This window comes from Gallinula chloropus (genome assembly GCF_964237585.1).
Source record: "Gallinula chloropus genome assembly, chromosome: 2".
Taxonomy (NCBI): Eukaryota; Metazoa; Chordata; class Aves; order Gruiformes; family Rallidae; genus Gallinula; species Gallinula chloropus.
Genome location: NC_140086.1, coordinates 146,929,226 through 146,949,966, shown reverse-complemented (window position 1 = coordinate 146,949,966; position 20,741 = coordinate 146,929,226). Strand labels below are relative to the sequence as shown.

Below are 20,741 nucleotides of genomic sequence, written 5' to 3'. Positions count from 1 at the left end.
TCAGGCAAAACTGTGATATTAGCCCTAATGGAAACAAACATCCCTTATTATTTGCTGTTGATGAAACTTTGCAATTTGAAGAGACTCCAAAGAACTATGAATAGCTTCAGAAAAGTAGAGAAAATTATATCATACCCTATGTCTCCATTCTGCAAGCTGTCTGGTTTTAAAGAGGTCCTTAACAGAGGTGGCAATCCTGAGAGCTGCAAAGCTTTCCCCCCTGCACATGGGAAGGGATGAGAGCTGGGCAGTGGGGTGAGGCAGGTACCACAGTGGCCTTTTGCCGACTGGGGGGACGTGGTAGCTGATGGTCTGCAAAGTACATGCTGATCACACGAGATTTTTGTTGTTTCCAGTTGCTAAATGTCATGAAAATAAGGCTAAACACTTTAAATAGTTTCCACACATCTCTTTACCATCGCTGTGGTTACCTCAGGTATGCTCTGTGATCACAGATTAAATGTTCTGGTCAGTTTTAAGTGGAAGAGCAGACAGAAGGGCTCGATCAAAAAATAAAAGTGGAGGCACTTACGTGCATGTGTGGCTGAATTTCAGGGGCTTTTTTCCACTGAACCCACAGTCTAATGGTGTTAAATGACTTCTCGGAGGAGTACAGACAGGAAAGCAATGCGGACAGACAGGGAAAAATGTGATCACACAACCCTGCAGATCTGCCCAGCGGGGGATGCGCACAGCGCTAGGGGAGCGGCCTGGGCAGGCCAAAGGGCCGTGCGTGGAAAGCAGAATCACTTCTCCCACATGCTTCATAAGAAAAGGAAACTTTTAATGACATTTCAGGTGATATATGTTATCACACTGCTTGTGAGCATAAAACAATAAAGGTACGTTGCATGTCCACATAAAGCTGTTAGCACGAACTCATATTTGCTGTCGGAGTCCAAAGCTGGTTGGGAAAGGTACTTCTCCTTGCTTAGAACTGGATGAACATCTTCTCAGCAATTTGGGGTGCAGAAGTCATGCTCGTCTTCATAAAAACTTAGGTAAATACATCTCTAGGTAAAAGTAGTCACGCAAACTAAGACTTCACTCTCTGTGTCCAGCTAATCAGATCACAGTTTTATGGAGACAATTCTTTTGTATTCAGAGAAAAAAGGGACACTCACAACTAAGTTTTACTTACCCAAATCATGCACTATAATATTGTAAGAATTAGAGCTGAGTAACAAGTTTTTCAGCAAGTTTCCATGATGTTGAGAAGATACAAGAAAAAATTGAGTGCACGGGAAGTATTCATAAGCTTAAAGTTTAGTTGATAGTTTAATCTCTTCCCCCCCCCCCTTTTTTTTTGTAGTATAACTTGTACAGCCACGTAGCAATGAGTTCAGGCCCTTATCAGCCAGCACCTGTGGCATCCACAGCCCTATACGAAAATCATACGAATTATCTGAGTGATGTTAGGATATAGATGATTAAACAGAGTATTCATTACCATAGTATACATGCTTATTGATATTTTATTCTTATGTTCCCTTTCCCATAGAAAGTTTTGCAAAATAGGGTTATTTTAGTATGGAAAATAAACATGAACAATAGCCGAATTATGTGGCACAGAGAACTCTGAACTGTGACTTGTGGATAAAGTAGATTTTTAGAGATGCTGCTGTGGCACAAAAAGATGAGTTCAAAACCCTGGCTTGAAAAGCCTGCAGTTTTCTAGGGTTAATATACTCCAATCCACTGCTGGAGATCATCACATGGTGCCCTCATCACTGGCAGGGAAGGCAGTGGTGAAGGAGATGCCTTCCCACCCCCAGCCTGGTGTAGCAGGAGCTGGGCTGAGAAGCTGCCACTGAAGAAATTCCCTTTGCAGGGAGGGAGATCATGTTGAAACCTCCCTGCACGTAGTGTGACTGTTCACCAAGGACAGAACATCATTTCCAGTGAATCCCATGACCTCTGCCAGAAGACAGAGTTATTACAAAGCACTGTCTGATATCCTAGTACAGTCTGTGCAAATAACAAAACAACAATAAACTCAAGGCAACTCTGAAACCAGCTTCCCAGTATGGCCCAATTGAGATGCTGGTCTTGGGTTTCTTTGGGCTCCTAATGTGAAGAAGTAAACAGAACTGCTTTTTTTTAAAAAAAAAACTTCTTTTTTTTAACTTTTCATGCTGCAACACCATGGATATGTACCTAAAGATGGACATTGCCACCTGCTTATAGTTACTTAGTTAATAAATTGATTGAGGCATCCCTCTGTCTGGGTTGGGCGCAGGCATGTTTTGGCAGGAAAACCGTCTGCACCCTGTCACGGCTCTCTCCGGCACTGCTCTGCTGAGAGCAAACTGGGGCTGCGGGGAGAGGGAGGCAGGGCAGGCAGGACTATGCAGGCAGAGATGAACAATGCCTTAACAAGAACAAAAGCAATTTCAAATCCCACCAGTTCGACAGATTACTTAACACATTTCACTGAATGTCAAAAAAGTTTCAATGGATCGCTTTGCCACCCAGATCTTATTTCTAGGCCCTTTTTGGAAAAAGAAAAAAAAAAAGAAACAAAAGAATAAAATCCTGAAACTTAGCAATTAATTACTTAATTTCAGGTGTCCTCCAATATATGTCTATAATTCCATTGTCTGAACGTGACCCAAGCAATAAGGCTTTGAACAAGTCAACTTGAATCTGGAGAAATTCCTTTCTGAGTCCAGTTAGGACGAAAATTAAAACCTCACATCCAGCTTCTGGAGTCTTCCTGATGGTGCTGTTCTGCCCCAACATTTTCACAGAGGACTGAGGCATGTCTCCCACACCTATTTGGTTCATGCCCAGCAGCCTCGCAGAAGCGATCACCTTTCTTCCAAACGGATTTGGTCTGCCGGGCACTGACTTAAATAAAGTGTGTGATGCTATGTGTGCCATAAAGAAGCATGACAATGTGATTCACATGCAGCCTACAGATTTTACACAATCTTTTTGTATCGTAGGGCTTGCACTCCTTCGTATCCTTTGGAGGAGCTCTCAGAATAGTGCAACTGTTTTTTCCATTTCTGTCACTAACGCGACTTTCAGGGCCACGCTGAAACTGCAGAAAAAGACTTTCCCACATCACAAATCACTGTAGTACTTGGTGTGCACTATATCAATAAAAAGATTAGCTTACTTGTAGGAAAAGGATGACAAAGTCCACAATTGTCCAAGCCATGAGAAAAATGAGGTTCTGTTTCAACTAAACTACCTAGTAACAATGTCATGTTTTAACCCTCAGCTCCTCAGGTACAGTACGAGGCTCATGAGTGGATTTTATCTTATGTGCAGCATTAAATTAGTGCCATTAACCTTGTAGGTCAGCCCTTTGAAGTCAAGCAGGCATTTTGCTATTGATTTCCATGGAGCCAGGATTTCATATTTATTTCCACTGACTATTTATTTCAAAGCATCAGGAAAATTTTCTGCTTAGAAGCCCAGAAAAGAAATGTGAAACAGAAGGATGTGGGAAGAGGGGCTTCTCCCTTGGTGTGAATGCAGCGTCTTCCAGTACCATGCTCGCTGACAGCAATCTATGCAGACTCTGAGACAGCCCTACCGGGACCCACACAAGTATTTAAAATACTTACAGAAATCAGTTCAAATGGTTTTCCAGGAGTGGAGAGAAAGCAACAGGCAGGCAAATGACTCAAGTGAAGTTGCAGCAAAGAGAAATGGGGCTGGAGGAAGGCAGACGAGACTAGACTTACACCTGTGGTTGTGCTGCACTGAAAAGCTGGAGCAATTACAATACGTATCCCTGTTCAAATCCCGGTTTTCAAGTTTCATCAGAATAAAATTTGACCGAGCCAGGTAGAGGAATTTGAGAGAGAGGTAACTCATATTTTCTTCCCATTCACTGGAAGGGGAAAAGCAGCAGGCTCCATGATTTTATTAGTGAAGCATTTAAAGGAGCGCCAAGAGTTGATAGCAAATTTCCAAAAGGCCTGGCTTCTGTCATGAGTAAATCATATTCTGTAAAAAGAGAAATAGCCAGCAATGAAAAAATGTTGGGAGGGGAGAAAAGATACCTGGCCAGGGACTGGTGGCAGTGAAGATCACAGTAAGAAGGTGCAGGTTTTCCTGGACTGCAGCGCTGGAGAACCACAGCAAACCACAGGGCTATGGACTTGATTACCAAGATGTAAGGATGGGCACCATACTGAAATGGTGCACAGCAAGCACAGGAGAAAATGATGGCTCCTTGCATTGGAGAGCAACCATACCTGTGGGTATCACTCAATCCAAAATGCTCAGAGTGCTTAGGTGTTGGACTAGATGACCTTTAAATGTCCCTTCCAACCCAAACCCTCCTATGATCATACTGGAGCCCAAGCAGTGACACGGCTCCTACATGAGTCCTATCCAAGCATATCAAAGAGCAGTTCCAACCAACTTAAAGTAGTTACACAAATTCTTATTTGTGAGAAAGACCTGTTTCTAGTGGGCATGTAAGAGAGCCTTACAGGATGCTCAAAAATGTTTGCATACTGTTTTCTATTCCTTCTAAAGGAAAACAATTTTACAACCCTTTCTCTTTGGTATTTCCATAGCCCCTGGGCTTATTTTTAATTCGCAACCAAAGACTTGAATTTGCTGGGAAGGGTCAAATAGAAATTCTTACTTCTTTGTGCATTTCCTTCCAGGCAGCCTACAGAAACCCAAGTGGAATTCATTGTCTTAATGAGAAGAAAAAGGAACGGCGTTTCAGCTGCCTGTGGGGGATCTTCACTGTGTAGGAAACACACTACATGGCAGCAGGCCCTCCGTGTCCTTGTTTTTTGTTCAGAAATATGAATTATCTTTTTTCAGAAAGGAGTAGCACCCCACTGTAGAGACAGTGATCAGAGGAAGCCCAAGGCTCTCAGAGCAATCACGCATGTTGAACAGGGGGTAGTTGCTTTTCCTATTTGCCTGGTGTGATTCAGAATCTGATTTGTTGAAATTCCCAAGCTCTCTGTCACAAACCAAGTCAGGGCAAACTGTGTTTTACACATATGCAGTTCAGTTTGGTGCCAAGTGCTAGAAAATCAAGGCCCTGCATCTCAGGTAGATGCTCCAAATTCAGCAAGTAGTTGCTGACCTCAGCCTTTGCTCCTTGGTTTCCCAGCTGGACAATGGGGCTGTCCCCCACCAGGAGATCGTCTGGTTCAATCCTTTTCAAAACATCTCATGCGTACTTATGATCTTAATTTAATAAGAAAGTATAAGCAAATTAAATCTTTCAAGTTCCTATTTAACATGGCAAAATGAAATAGCTCCTGTTTTCCTTTTACCTTTCTTCCTGCAGAAACTATTCACTGGCCTCACCACAAACTACTGAACAACAGTTTAGTATGTCCAAAACGCACATCATGTCCCAAAAATGCACAGTGCAGAAGTAACTCTGCATCAAAAACATTTTATTTAATACTGCAGGTAACATTTTTACTCTGTTTCTTAAACTGTTTTGTTGTTTGGGTTTTTTCCCCAGAGAAATTTGCTTTTGGAAGAAGCAATAGAACAGAGCCATTGGGCAGCGCCCTTGTGGTACTGGTGCAGCCCCCAGTGAGTGGCAGCTGGACTTGGCCACCCAAGAAAACCAAGCAGCAGTGGCAAGCTGCTAGCCCGAATTCAGAGGAGGAAAGCGGCAGGATGTGCAGTGCTTTGCGTGAGGATGTGAGACAGATGATGAGACTAAGCAATCTCTGTTTTGTTTCTCGCAGGAAATGTGCCATAGCCCACTAGAGCCAGGGCTTGACCTCCTTCTGCTCCAGGCTGCCTTTTCCCCAGCTGTCTCCTCAAGCATCTGCTGACCACAGCCCTGCTTCCCAGGATCCCATCGCAGCACCAGTCCTCCTGATTTGCAGCCCCAGCATCTCCCTTATGTGCCTTCTGTCTACACCTCTGGTTTTCTGCTGCTCCTCCTCTTACTGTTCCTAAACAGTTCCTTGAAAGACAGGTTTTAGCCCATCCCTAAAAAAAACCAGAGAGCTGCTCCTGAGATGTGGAGTGGTGAAACTCAGGAAAACAGAAGGCAGATAGTTAGAGGGACAACAGCAGAAATGCTGGAGGAGAGGGCAGCCGGTGTCTCTCCTAAGGCAGAGGATTAGCACAACCCACATGAGACCAATGTCCTGAAAAAGTCCAGGTTTGGCTGCTGTCCAAGGACACAGTGTAGCAGCTATATGCACAGCAGAAGGAGAACACCCAAATAAAATAATTGCTGCGTGCCACTGCTGTCCTTTCCTGAATCCTTTCATTGTCCCAGGGACACGTACAAGGTCTTTTCTTCTCCCTGCACTTGGCTGCCCTGCTGGACCCTGTGGCCTGTCCTGCTTTTCGAGTCATGTTCAAGATGTCCCTCCACTGAATCGGAGCTTAGTAACAAACACATTGCACTGGATTTATTATTTCCTGGTTTTGGGGGCTTCCCTGCACCAGGCAGCACAGATTCTGAGGTGGGATGATGCGAACAGGGCAGCCTGAGATGGGACAAGGTGGGAAGGAGGGCTGGGTACCACTGCAGCATGGCAGTCCCTCCCATACATGCCAGTCACAGAACAGGGCTCTGGGGTCTCAGATAAAGTTACCAGTTTGGAGTTTGCTTGCCTGTTCTTCCCAGTAGCAAAGGAACACTTTTTGACTGTCTTGCTACGGGAGCTGGGCTGGTTTTGAAGAGATGATTCTTTTTGAATGACCCAGCCTGCGTGAGGCAGACACTGGCAGGGAAAGTATCTGCGCCAACAGTTAAAAGTTACCAGCACAAAAACCAGGCCTGTAATTAGGGATGGGAGGCGTCTAAACAGGCAAGTGCTGGCAGCCCCCACTCGCTAGCCAGCCTCACAGAGCTTGCTATCAGCCTGGCTCCCACTGCCCTTTGGGTTGGGGTATTCACTGCCCCGCCCCAGCCCCGGCCTCATGACTACCTTCTTAGGAGCTTTTCAAGGGAGCTCATCAATGGCTCTTTAGGAAAGTCAAACAAATTACGTCAATCAATTCCCCTGCCCAGCTACTTAGTGACAATTTTAAGAATTCCATCAGTTCCCTTAGAGGTAGTAAGTTGTTTTCCATTTAGGCACAATGTTCCTGTTCTGCATCAGAGTGATACTTGCTGATGCTTTTTCGCTTCTCTGCTAGCCAGGTTTTCTGCCTTGGCAGCGTGTGAGCGTGCACACTTTGGCAGGGTTCAATGCATACAGCGATGAGGGCATTGTAAATACCTAGACAAATTAATAATGTAGCACTGCAGAGGAACACAAGTCAGTTAATATTAATGCTCATATCAAAAGTGTCTAGAGCAGCAGACAAGATAATTTTTCTCTTTGTCAGGAACAAAGGGAGAGCAGCAAGGGCCACGTATAGATTATGTAGTTTGGCTTTCAAAACTCTAAATACTTTGAAAAAAAGCCATTCTAGTTGTTCATCTTTAAAGAACTAATCAATGCTAGTTCTCTCTCTATGACTTGGTAAAGAAACTAGAACTATGTCCTTAAACTGGGGATGTCGGTTTATGTTGACAGACCTTGATGAATATAATTACAGAGCACCTAACCCGAGTAGCAGCTGAGGGGGAGAAGTTAAAATGAAAACCTAATATTGGAAAGAATTGATCAGCCTTCTTTCCTTTTCTCTCTGGAGCCTGCTCAAAGCTCATTTATTGGAAAGACTGATGGCAGCGCGGAGACTGTGGGACTAGTCCAGGCTCGCTGTGCAGTGCACTTAAATGATTAGGGAATATTGGACACCTTCACTGGAGTCGGCTGTTTGTCCTCCAGCCTGGGAGCTGCGTGGCTCTGCCTGCCAGTCGTGCATCAGGGCAGCCCCGCACGGAGCCACTTAGTGCTGCTGATGGCGCGGGAACCCTCCCTGATCGATAGCCCTGTTCCTCCGCTGCCTTGGCTAAGAGCTGGAGAGACTAGTTGGTGCATATGTGATGACTAGAATTTAATTATATATCAGATTGATTTTCAATTACAACTTCAAGGAGCTGCTTGCCAGGATTTCAAGTTCATGAGAAAGGCCCCGTGTCTCCTTTCTGAATTCTTTTCTCCCCATATTCCTGCTCTATGTGGAAAATTTTACAGGCTCTCTACCTTCAGACCTCTGTCTGGGGATAAACAGCTTCAAAGTTTCCAGTAATAATGAGAAGATCAGCTCTATCTGAGACTGAACCTATTCAAAGCTGGAAGAAGAACTTTTCAGATGTGGAATAAAATTAAAAGGTCTAGTTATAATGGTGATTTTTTACTTTTGTATGATTTTTTTTTCTTTAATGTAAGTTTCCCAGTGCTGAGTTAAGAAGCAGAATCTGCCTCCAAATTGAATATTTTTGACCTTGGGCATAGCACCAAAGCGGACTGAACTCAATCCAGTCTGTAGAAATGGGAATGTGTGAGTAATAAAACATTCTCATTTCATAACCCCATCTAAACCTGGTCCTGGATGAAACTGGGAATACTCTTTGTACAAGAGCAACCAAGCAGATCAGAATCCAAAAGTTTTCATGAAACGCATCTAGATGAGTTTTGTTTCTTTTGGGTGCCCTTATGGCTGTTAACATCAGAGATTTTAAGAAGACTTTCAACAAATTTCAACAAATGCAAATAGTATGTGAACTGGGTAACCACACGAAAAATTGAAGATGGAACTGAAATTCATTAAAAAAAGTTTGTTAAATTTCAGTGCTGGGTCTGATATGCTAACTCCAAAATAGGCAGACAAATAAAATAAAATAAAATAAAATAAAATAAAATAAAATAAAATAAAATAAAATAAAATAAAATAAAATTTTAAGTGGACTTAAAATTGATTTGGTATGGACAGAAAAAAGTAAACCCTGAACAGACAAAGGGAGAGCAGGAAAACACTAGCAACCAAAGGACCTTCGCCTAAATTTGCTGGGACTTTGCTTATGGTCTGAGCAAACGTGTGATGCAGCCATCTCCACACGCACCACTAGCTTTTCCAGTGACATCTAACTCCATCAGGCAGCCATGACATTGAGTAGGGATGATGATACAGCAGGAACAGTGTCTGCCCCAAGGGCTGCAGGAGGGATTGCAGCCCCTTGCCTGCAAGCGTGGCCACAGGTAGCTAGCACCCACTTGGCCAGGTGCCTCCTTTGCCCCATCGATGCACAGCAATGCCAAGTAAATGCAAAACACCTTTTAGAAGGTACGTTGCTCTATATAGCCTTATGCTGTATATAGTAGTAAATTAGTCTTGAGGTCTCTAGCAAAGTCTCTGATTTTTATGGAATAAATTTTTAACCTGTTTTTCCCAGGAAGCTGCACTGGAATAGAAATATGACTAACAATAAGTGAAGGTGAAGCTGTTCTTTAATAAACCTGTAAACTGCTAAATATATGCACTGTGCAGTTCCATTTGAATGTCAGCACTGCTGAACTGTATTCCTGTTCAGATTTTCTTCATTTTCTGAAAAATTTGCACAGAAATCTTGACAATGTGTCATGTATAAAATCCAGTCTTTTCCTCCTAGTGACACAAGCCAGCTGCTTTTTTAAGACACCCTATCTACAGTGCAGATACGGTTCACTTTGACTGTTTTGAACCTGCCACCTGGTTCCTCCTCTATGTTCTCATGATAATAATGATTTTATTTGCTGTATTATATCTCCTCTGTTTCCTTCTTTCCAAAAAGAATAGTCCTACCTGAATTATTGTCTCTTTTTCAAGCTTTTAATTACCTTTCTTTCCCTTCCACCTACGTTTTCTAGTTTTACTCTATCCTTGTTGATTGGTGGGAGAACAGGTTTGTACATGATATTCATGATCCAGGCACACCTTGCATTTATAGTATTTGATGTTGGTAATTCCTGTTTTTAGTCTGCTCTCTTCCTAATAATTCCTAATGCTTTGTTTATGTCTTGTGATTGCTCCCATCCATGAAACTGATGTTTAGATTAAACTACTTACTGGAACTAACTTTCCTAAGGATTATAGAGTAACAGAAGAGTTAATGTTGGTTTTTGGGAGGTCATCGAACCTAATGGACTCAAAGCCATGAGATATTGGAAGGTATCTAAAGCCATCTCTTCTCCAGGCTAGACAGGCCCCAGTCTCCAGCCTCTCCTCGCATCGCAAGTGCTCCAGCTGTTGCCGTCCTTGGCTCCACTGATACCAAAGCGTTTTTTTACACTGGGTGCCCAGAACTGGGCACAGTGTTCCAGGTGTGGTCTAATAAGTACAGGGAAAGCCTCGCTTTGTTCAGTCTTCTGGCTAAGCTGCAGCACCTGTTCATACGGTTGCTGACACAACCCAGCTTCCCATGTGTGTCTTTTCACGTGTCAGGATTACAGAGTTCAGCTATCACTGTCACCTGGTCTCCCAACACTGTGAGATTCCTCCGCATCTTGCCAGTTTGGTTTGCTCTCTCTGAGGCAGTCCCATGAGTGAACATTGTCATCTCAGTCTCAGCCTACTTCTCCAGATTGTTTCCAAATATTTTGATGCGTTATGATTCAAGTCCCATGACAGGGTGATAACTAAATTTATCCTATTTCAGTGTTTAGCAACAGAAGCCTCCACACCTTGAGCTAGAAAGCAAGATTAACCTCAGCCTTTCAAAAGCCTCAGCATACATCAGAACATTTACCATATTCTCCATCCCTGGAGAATACTGGCTGCATTTTTGTTTTAAAGTGGGCCCAACCACCACACAGAGCTTGCATTGTCATGGTAACCACGGAGGAGCTTACAATAACCAGCATTATAGCTGGTGTTGGATGCACACAGGATGGGGTCTTCAGTGCTGAATGGTTTGGGGTTGAGTTACAGTAGCAACGCACAGCACCTGAGTAGGGGAGGCATGAATAATATGAACATCTTGTCTGTGTCTGGGCTTCTGAACACCACCAAGATCAGGTGCACAAAGTTCACCTAATCAGTAGGGTCCATCTGTAGAGCCAACACATGTGGCTGTAACAGATACTGGCCTTTTATGTGTAGGTGAGAAAAATTCTCAATAGGGAGGACTGAAATCACTGCAGCCAGTTGGGCTGTCACCACTGCCGCTTCAGAAGCCTCTGTTATCTCTTCTGCTTCTGTTTCTCAGATTTCCCTTGAAAGCTCAATTGTGTCTCTGACATGAGGATGCCAGAATGAAAATGGAAATGTCCAGTGTTTAGAGGCAGAGGTCACTTGAACACTCCCAGGAACTAAATGAGACCAAAAAAAAAAATAAAAATTACTTGACTACGAGATTAAAAACACTTCATGACTCAGGTTTTGTTCTTCTCTTGAGGACTAGGCTCCCTGTTTCAGCCAGGATTTCCTGACATGAAGCAGTCAGGGTGTGAGAAGGGCATGGCACAGTGACAGCAGCATCAGGGCAGCAGCATCCCTCTGGAGGGAAAGTCTTGCTCAGCATTTCAATACTCATTAGAATATTGTTTTAAACACAAACCAAGGATTAAGAGAAAGGATTTTCACAGAGAAACAAGCCCTTGACAGACTAGGCAGCAGGATGTTTTTGTACCTCATCAAAGAGAGGACACATCCTGAATGCTGCTGTGTTTTAGTCCTCCAAAAAAGAGCAACTCTACACAGAGCAGCTCTACAGAGCACCACACATGTACGATTTGAACAAAATTTCAGTCTTAAGGATCAAAAGGAATCAGAGGCAGGTCAAAATCAGAAGCATTTGTATTTAAATCATCATGGGCTTGTGCCTGTTTGCTGCAGAGTCTGTAAATGTTCAGATTGCCTTTTCCCCACAAGGCCAGGCTCCCAAGGCTGCCTGCGCTTTGGAAACTGGGTCCTAGAGCCCACGGCTTTTCATAGTGACCTTTGATTTTGTCATACAGCACATTGCCATGTCTGCTGAACCTTGTGTTCAGCACAGTAAAACAACACAGTGCATTGGAGATGAGCTTGTGTTTTCTTCCAGGAGGACTGTTCGGTGCTCTTCAAGGCAACTTCTAGAAGCTCATGTGGTGAGAGGAGATCCAGTTTTAAGCTGAGGACAACCCTGTCACACGTATCCATATCCAGCAAATGCCATCTGATTTTTCTTGAGTCTCCTGAGTCTCCTCCCTCTAAAATGAACCATATCAAATCCATCACATTAGTGTGTTCAATAAGTTGGCTGTGCTGATGTAGATGGGCTCAGACACGCTCTTATTGTCCTGTATATCAAAGAGGAGTGGTCAATTCACTGCCCGAGTGCTGCCTGCTGGAAGCAGAACATTTTGCTCCTGTTCAATGATTCCTCCTCCTATGCCAGAGTCCTCCTGATTTTCCAAAAGTTTGGGCTTGATTCATCTTTTAAGCCCCCAGACACTGACACTGTACTTGGCATTTTCCAGTGCTCCTGCCCCATGCCTGTTCCCCAATCTGCTCTTTCTCTGCTTCTTTTGCTTCTTCAGATACCACCTTTCTGACTCTCAATCTCAAAATATATTCTCCATTTCTCCCCTTATCAGAAAAAGAACTGGTTTTCACTGCATGTTTCCTGCTTCTACCACAGTTCACTCTTTGTCTTGACTCAACCGATATTTAACCTTTCTGTAATGTACAAACCTTTCTCCCAGTGCCCATATGAAAGTTATGCTCCCCCCCATCTTTTCCTGTCTACTCCACTTCTCATTGTCAAGTTTTTCTCAAGCTACTTTATAGGGAGGATGCTATATAAAATGTTTATTGCACTGTATCCTAGGGAACTAGCTGGTTTTAGTGTTATCAGTGGCATTATTAGAATGAACAATATTATAAGGAGGTTTGATGGGAATTACAGAAGCCAGGTTACAGATCTCACATCAAAGAGAGACAGAGAGCTTGTAATATGGGGAGAGAATAGATGACCACATCCTAAAAGTCTCATAAAGGATTTCTCTTTAGCCTTATGTAATCTAAAATAATAATAGGTCCTTATAACCCAAACCTTTGTGTCCCTCCCACAGGCTCATGAAAATTTTCATGTGCCTCTTGCCACCTTTTACATTCAGGCAACAGAATGAATAATTCCAGAGCCACCTTTTTTTTCTCTGTTTCCCTGAAATCACTGTAGATCCCAGAAATTGCAGTCTGCATGTGCTAATCACTTCACTGAATATCATCAAGAGAAGATAATATATGATATAAAATAGGCAACATTGAAAACTAGTGCTGCCAAAGCTGTGCCACTAAATTCCCAAGGACCAGCTCAGAAAATCCATCTGAAATCCTCAAGCAGTGGTTGGCATAACTGAATAGAAGCCTGCCTTGAGGAAGAGCAAGGCAGTGGCATACTCATTACATCAGACTTAAGACCAGATTCAAGACTGTTCCATCAGAAACTTGGATCTCACCTCATCCATGCAAAAAAGCCCTGCAGGATCCCTTCCAAGCTGGAAGGGAATGGTTCTCCTTCATTGCATGAAAGAAACAATCCCCTTTCATATCAACTTTGGGGACATGGCCCCATGTAGATGCAGCCTCATGGTCCTTGCTTGTTGCACCCTGAGGGACTCTGAACCAGAGGAGCTGGTGCTTATCTGTTGGTGCTGCAGCCCCAAGGCTTCCACACCAGGCACCCATAGGCTGCCAAGCTGCCAGGTGAACAGGAAAAGCAAGAAGGTACCTCCATCAGCTGTTTTCTGAGCCTTTCTACCTTTATCTATTACTTTTTTTTACTGTGTGAGAGCCAGAGTAAGGAACCAGGAGCCCACACGGGGGTAGATAACTTGGTAAATGTGTTGCTGTCATGGGTGGAGAGGAGCAGCCTGAAAACCCGACATGAGTGCACTCAGAAAAGCAAACAAAATTACCCTTTCTGGTTTTAAGAAGTCCTGCAATTTTTCAGCCTGATTCATGTGAGAGACTGAATTATTTGGGAAGGAGACAGTCATACTGTCTAGCACTGGGCAGCCAATAGCCATGCTTTGAAGCATCCTCGGAGAGACCGCTCTTTGACTGTATAGGGAAATTTGGCTGCTTAAAGTGGCCTGAATCATCCTGCAATTAAGTGTCTGCAATGGGCATTGCAAAAACGCGTGTGATGTTGGAATACTTGTCTCTGACGAAGCTGGAACAAGTATGGATCTGAGGAGCCTCTCTGCCTTAAGAACTTCACCATTCACCAGTGCACTGCTATAAATAAAGTCTCTTGGCGAAGAGGCAGCGGGCATCAACGAAAGCCGTTTTGCCAGCAGGTAGCAGGTATATGCCCAAATGAAGTATCACATTGCAGAAAAGCACTTTCATGCGTGCATAACAGTCCACGTTCTGGCTTTCTTCACATAAAAATGCCTTCAAAACCAAAAACCCCAGCTCACACCACTGCCAGGTACAACATGTCAAGCTTAAAGCTTGAAGATGGGCAGAGATGTCCCATACACTAACTTTGGGAATTTCATTGTGTAATCCTGTTTTGTCACAAGCCCAAGATCTTTTTAATGAAGTGACTTCAGAAGCAAGATTGAAAATGGCTCAAATTCTCACATTCCACAGGCTGAAAAGCAGAGGGTGCATAAATCATGACAGTTTAGTGATGTGGCAAGTTTTGAGGCAAGACTTGAGACCACTTTTGCGACTGACCATTTCTATGTGCATTTTGTGTGGGGGGTGCAAAGGTGTAAATACTCGCAGACAAGTGACATGGCAGAGCTGAGAGATACACCCAGGCTTTTCCAGACCCAACCTGGACCCCTTTCCACTTGCATCTGATACACGTGAGACTTGTTTTCAGGAGTCTATTCCTTTTCATAAATTACTTGATTGGGGTGGAAGGAAGGAAGATTGTGGGTGTGTGGGCTTGGGGGTCAGCCCATCATAAAGATGTGTGTGTACAGACAGGGAACAGCAATAGATACCCAGCTTTGAATACTACACTGAGGAAGCAGCATTAGAGACTTTATCAGAAGTTACTGTGATCTGGTGGAGGCTGAAATTTCCAAGGAAGGAAAATGCCAGAACTAGAAGGAGAAAGTCTATAGTGCAGCTGGCTCCAGTCCTGGAGAGCAATTTCCACAGGAGGTTGAGAAGCTTTTTTGCTTCCAGGGAAGAGCTGATAAAATCAACAACAGGCATTTGAAAATTTTAAGATGCACCACTGTGGCAAAATACAATTTATTGTTTGATATTGTTCTTTATGTTGATTTAGGATGAGTTCCCACAATGAATCCTGAACACTGAAAGGCTATTTATTTGCAAGACAAACTCTTTACAATAATACAGTGGCTTTTTAAAGCCAAGTTCAGCCACTAGCTTGAAGAAGATCATCAACGTGAAACAAATTAATTCTGTGCCCATGAGTTTCAGTAAGCTTTTTTTAATCTACCATGCCAAAAATAGTTCATAAAAAAATGTATCAGTGGGTTTTCTGTACAGCTTAGCAGTGGGTATTCATGGTTCATTTCTGGCTGACCTTTTCTTTTTCATCCCTTAACTGTTTGGGTTTTTTTGGGGGGTTGTGTTTGGGTTTTTTTAGTAAAAAACAGCAAGGTAAATATGACTACTGTCACCATCAAAGAGAAGAGCTGGAAACATGAAACTTCATTCAAAGCCCAAACACCAGCCATGATTCATGTTCCACTGATGTGGCACACGCTGGAAGCTGGGGTGAGCATCAGCCTCTGCCATGCAACAGGCCGCTCTGGGGGGAGACCAGAGATGCTGCAGTGGAGTAGACTCCACCAAAGTGCACACACTGGAAATATGATGAAGAAATAAGCCATGTGCACTAACATGTGCAAGTCATCTTTGTGCTCAGGAACATAGGTATTGCAGAAAAAAAGGAAAAGCGTTGTTTATAGCAAAGCATCTTGGATGTGTTGGACTGTTATTAGCAGATGACTGGTTTTACTCTGGTGGGCTCTGGTCCATTAGAGCTACTGGACTTGCACAAAGTGGCTTTAGGGCACAAGAGAGCTGGAGAACGGAGAATAACCTAATCTTTGTTATCCTGTGTTTCTGACAGGATATTGAACACATGCTGTGACACATTTTGTAGCCATGTCTATGAGGACGTCACTCCTGATCCACATTCCCCTCCAAAGGCTATCTAAGGGTCAGAGCCCTCACCTCTAGGATAAGCTGATGAAAATGTTTCTATTTAAAACTGGAAAGCGTTTTGTGTTTTTTTTGTAGGAAGCATCTCTATGCTGTGTGAGGAATTTCTGTGAGAAATCCTTCCTTTCCACAGAAAATGTATGTGGGCATTTTTTTAATAAAACCCAAATATGTGAAAACTCTCCCTTTCCCTAATAGAATATGTCATCACCTCCCCATGCTTCCCTGCAATGGGGATCTCCAGCTAGGCGTCATTCCTCACAGTGTGTGATGGAGAGGTTTCCCTGTGATGCAGGACCTTCTCTTATAATTTTCTGCACACCCCTCTCACACCTTTCTTCAAAAGAAGCTGTGGTCCAAACTCGCATCCCCTGGAGCCAAGTGGAAGCACGCAAGCAGACTGCAGGCTTTGAATCGAACACAGGAGAAACACCTGACTCATCTTCCCTAGCTCTTTGTCTCCCTTTCCTTTCCAAAACAGGAGGGAATCCCAGAGTGTGTAGTGTGTAGCTGTTACTTGCTTCTTCCTTTCCCGCTTCTCTACTGAGGTGAGGAAACAAAGCAGCCTGAAGCAGTGCTTTTCCATGCATCACGAAGTAGCCTGAGGCAGGGTGATCCACCACTGCTCCTGCAAGGTTATCCTCCCTTGATGCTCATGCAAGATGAGCAGGACCCACATGCAAGATGAGCAGGTCACCACAGAGGCTCTGAAACAGAGACAAGCACCATGAAGGGAAAATTCAGTCACATCACTTACACAGCTTTTCTTCCTGCTCCAGCATCAGGAAAGATCCTGACAGGAGACCTCCCAGGCAGCTCCATGTCACAGAGACATTTTGCTTGTGCTGATTTTCCGTGTTCTCTTCAGGGGGGTTGAGAGGCGTTGTTACTGACATCGCTGCTGTAAGGCATCCCAGATTTTGTGGATCTGCAAAATACAAGAATTGGATGCACGTTTTTAAAGCTCAATGTGTCTTGTATTCAAGGACACAGAATAAAACTTCTCTGTGGAAAGAAGAGGGAGTTAAAAAGCACAAAGGTTGATGGTAGTAGCTGAATATTATTTCCATGAGCTGTTTATACCACGACTAAAAAGCAGATAAACAAGCATCTCTCCTGAAACTAGTTATGGCTTTATTTACTGGTGCTATATTGATAGGGTGGGAGGCAAAGATGGGTTAGCAGGGGTTAGCACTCACTGCCCGCTCTTGGGCTGTCATTGCTGCCGGCTGCCAGAGGCGCAGGCTGAGCAGCCTCTCGGGCCGCACGACCACGGGTACCTGTCCCGGGGAGCAGCCCAGAGGCACCTCACCATCACCCACCGCAGTGCTCTGTCCTCTCCGCTGTCACAAATGACCCTTCTTGCTTTGCACTTCCCGTTAGTCTCTCGGGCAACTTTGACGGGGCCCAGGCTTAGTCCAAAAGAGATAAAAGTGAAAAGGTCACACCTCTGGGTCAGAGGCTAAAAGGCAGATAAAACACCCTGCCTGCAGAAGCAAAATCCAAGGGAAATCAAACCAGCTCCCAAGAAAGGGTAGCTTGTAGGCTGAGTTCCAGTGGGAGGATGCAGTTGCCCTTCTTTTACCAACTCCCCTCCCCCACCCCCCTGCCTTTTTTTTCCAACATGGGTTAACAAAATATATTTAAGCACAAAACAAAATAAACTCAGATGAAACAACCAGCCTGCCTCCTCTCCAACAGCTGATTTAATGGAGACTTTTTCTCTGCAGGGTCATCTTTTCATCTCTTACTGAGGGCAGAAGAAAAAATATTTTTAAGCACAGGAAAGACAAAATGTGATATTGAATGTCTTCCTTTAACCAAACAGAGGCACAGCTATTCTTCTGACTGGCGACTTCAGGAGGACTTGGAACACTAAATCAGAAAATGTCAGCTTTTAGTTAGGTGGGTTAATGAAGGGGATAGTGGCAAGTTGTGGGAGGGAAGAATAAACTATGAAAAGCAAAACCACAAATAACACAAAACATGTGTAACTGGATCTAAGGAACCTCTTTAGAGTATTTAGGAAGAAACTACTAACATTTCTATAAGCAGGAAAGGAAGCTTTGAGGCATCTCCGCCAGACTGAGCCAGATGCACATGCATGTGGACTTTTCCATATTGAGCCACTGGCTAAGGGAGAAGTTCCATTCAGATCCCTTTGGATCTGAGGAAAAGAAAGCAAATGTTCAGGTCACTTCTTCCAGGGGAATCAGAGCCACAGGGGTAGCTGAGGTTTGCACATGCGTGTGCGGAGCGAGATGCCATTGCAGCTCTGAGAAGAGCGTGCCTGTGCAGGACCTACACATCGACATTTGCACAAGGGCTCCTGTTGCTCCAGCGTTAACATTAGAAGACCAAACTTCTGAAGTTTCCCTTATTTTAGTTTGTATTTCTGCAGTGTGCTGGTACAAACAGATAATTTAGGAGGCATTGTATGAGAGTTGGATCTTTCCTTGTGCTTACTGCTGGTGTCTAGCTTTATGTAGCACTCAAGCTGTCCCTCTTCAGCTTTATGCCCATGGATCCAGGTCTCCCTTCCAATGAAAACTGTGAAGTGCCGTTGACTTTGTTTGATTTCTCTCTTCAGCATTTTTTTCTCATTCAGCAGAGTTTTAAACCTTCAAACGTCTCTGGATAAGACCAACATGAGGAAGGGATGAGGAAATTCAGTTTTCAGCTCAACCAGGACAACTGCTGAGCTGTTAGAAACTTGTGAGTGTTTATGAGACCCCAGAGCACTAGGGAAAGGTTGATATGCTATCTTATGCAGAAATGGAAAATTTGGGGAACAACCAACCAGACAGACCTCAGCAAGATACTTGAACACAGTATTAAGCAACTGCCTCACAGCAAATAGGAACAATTCTGATAAGAAGAACTGGTTAGTTTGGATTTGCAAAGAATGAAGAATGTCAAACCACAGTCTCATCCACCAAGACAGAAAATGTTTTACTGTCTTGAAAAGGATCCACGGGTTCAATGTTGAGTTTAATAGTGTGTTTTCTGACAGTCCCCTTGCCAAGGACATAAGTTTTAAACAAAAGTTCTCGAAAATAGGTGCACAATTGGCTGAAAAATGCAGTCAAATAGTAACATTGAGGACATCATTGTCCAACTAGGAAGATACACCTACCAGAGCACTGCAGCTATCTCCCAGGCTTTCAGGTACTAGCTTTGTCTTCTAACACAGCTGAGTGTGCCATTTGCAGCTGCATCTAAGAGCAATGGCATAAGCAAGAGATTAATAAAACCACATTAGCCATCACCGCTCCCTCCAGGTCTAAAGTTTGAGGTGATGAATTGCTCTCCTGACTTGCAAGGTATTCCCCATGCATCTGTGCTGGGTTTCAGAGCAGAGCTGTCTCTCAGGTGCTGAGCTTCCAGCTGTGCATTTTACAATATACAGGTAGCCCTTGGGGTAGGTACTGCCAGGCGGTGGAGAGCACACCTATGTTTCTCTGCAATCCTGTGAGAAAGGAATTTGCTCTAGGTCCTAAGGAGGACTATAGGAGAGTAGGATGTAAATCCAGATCTCCCAAATCACATGCTGTCCCCAAACCATGGGAATTACCAGGAAAAAAAGAGAACAGAACAAAAAAAACCCCAACAAACCACCCCCCAAAACCAACAACCCCCCTCCCCCTCCCCAAAACCCAGAGATGCTTGTTAAAAAAACACTTTGCTGCACACTTCATTGTTTGAGGTTGTAAGAGAAGCTTTATTTTCCCGGTGGTGAAACAGTCAATCATGCTTTTGACACATGTAGGATTAGCTAGCCAATAGATCCATACAACCAAAACCTGGGCATGAGTCTTGTCTCACAATGATCGAAATTAGAATCACAAGCAGAACTCTTAATCTAGTGGCTGATAACACGTTGTGTAAATCATTACATTAAACAATAAGCCCTCTGGGATTCATTTTCAGCACACGGCTGATCATTAAACCTCTTTTAGGTCTTTTAAGGTTATTCTGAAGTTAAATCAATACTTAGCTTCTCTTCATTGTCCTTCATTGAATGCATCCAAAGGACACAACCCTTTTCTCAAACAAGGGGAATCCTCGCTCTGGTTTCAACTAAAAACTCTTGATTCCAATTTTTGGAATATTGGACTATTCCAGGAAAGCTCCTGAAATGAGTTCAGCAAACAGTTGCTCAATCCCCTTCTTCCCTCCCCTTTAATCTCGGGTGCTGACCTGGCCATTCATTCCGTGTTTGCGGTGGTGAGCTCTGCAAACCGAGTTTCCATGGCAGCCCTAATCCATGAATAGGGCTGGCTCCATCGGTGGTCACTTAGGACAGGCTTTGTCCTCTTCGTGTCCTGTCGCTGGCTGAATCAGAAGACAGAAAACAAGCGCCTTCGGTAAACATGACCTAATGAGATCCCTGGCTCCGTGATGGGGGCCTGGAAAGGGAACGTGTGGGGACACCCGCCTCTTCTGGGATTTTCCACTGAGGTCTCCCAACGGTTTCCTGACTGTTTTTATAGACTGTTTCATTTAAATTGCATTTCTAGTCACTTTTAAATTCTTCTTTTCTTTTTGTAGATACAGATATAACAGCATGAGCATGGCAAAACCAGGGTCTGGCTGTTCTGCAGGTGCCAGGTTGTGCTCTCCTCACTGGCCTGGCTGACACCCTCTGTGACCGCAGGACCCCCACGGCATCGCATGCTTCCTCCGGGGACTGAGGCGTCCCCGTGGGGCTCCTGCTGTGGCGAGAGCAGGGCTCTGTGCTTTCAGCCTGTTCCTCCTTCGGG

General features: G+C 44.0%; 1 long non-coding RNA gene across 1 annotated transcript; it reads right to left on the bottom strand.

Annotated features, from left to right (window-relative positions):
• Positions 1-16,716: 16,716 nt before the first annotated feature.
• LOC311205381 lies at positions 16,717-20,325 on the bottom strand. The gene is made up of 3 exons (XR_014618149.1): positions 20,179-20,325; positions 19,115-19,196; positions 16,717-16,906 (listed from the first exon to the last, which is right to left on the bottom strand). It is a non-coding gene; the product is annotated as an uncharacterized lncRNA (long non-coding RNA).
• Between the last annotated feature and the right edge of the window lie 416 nt (positions 20,326-20,741).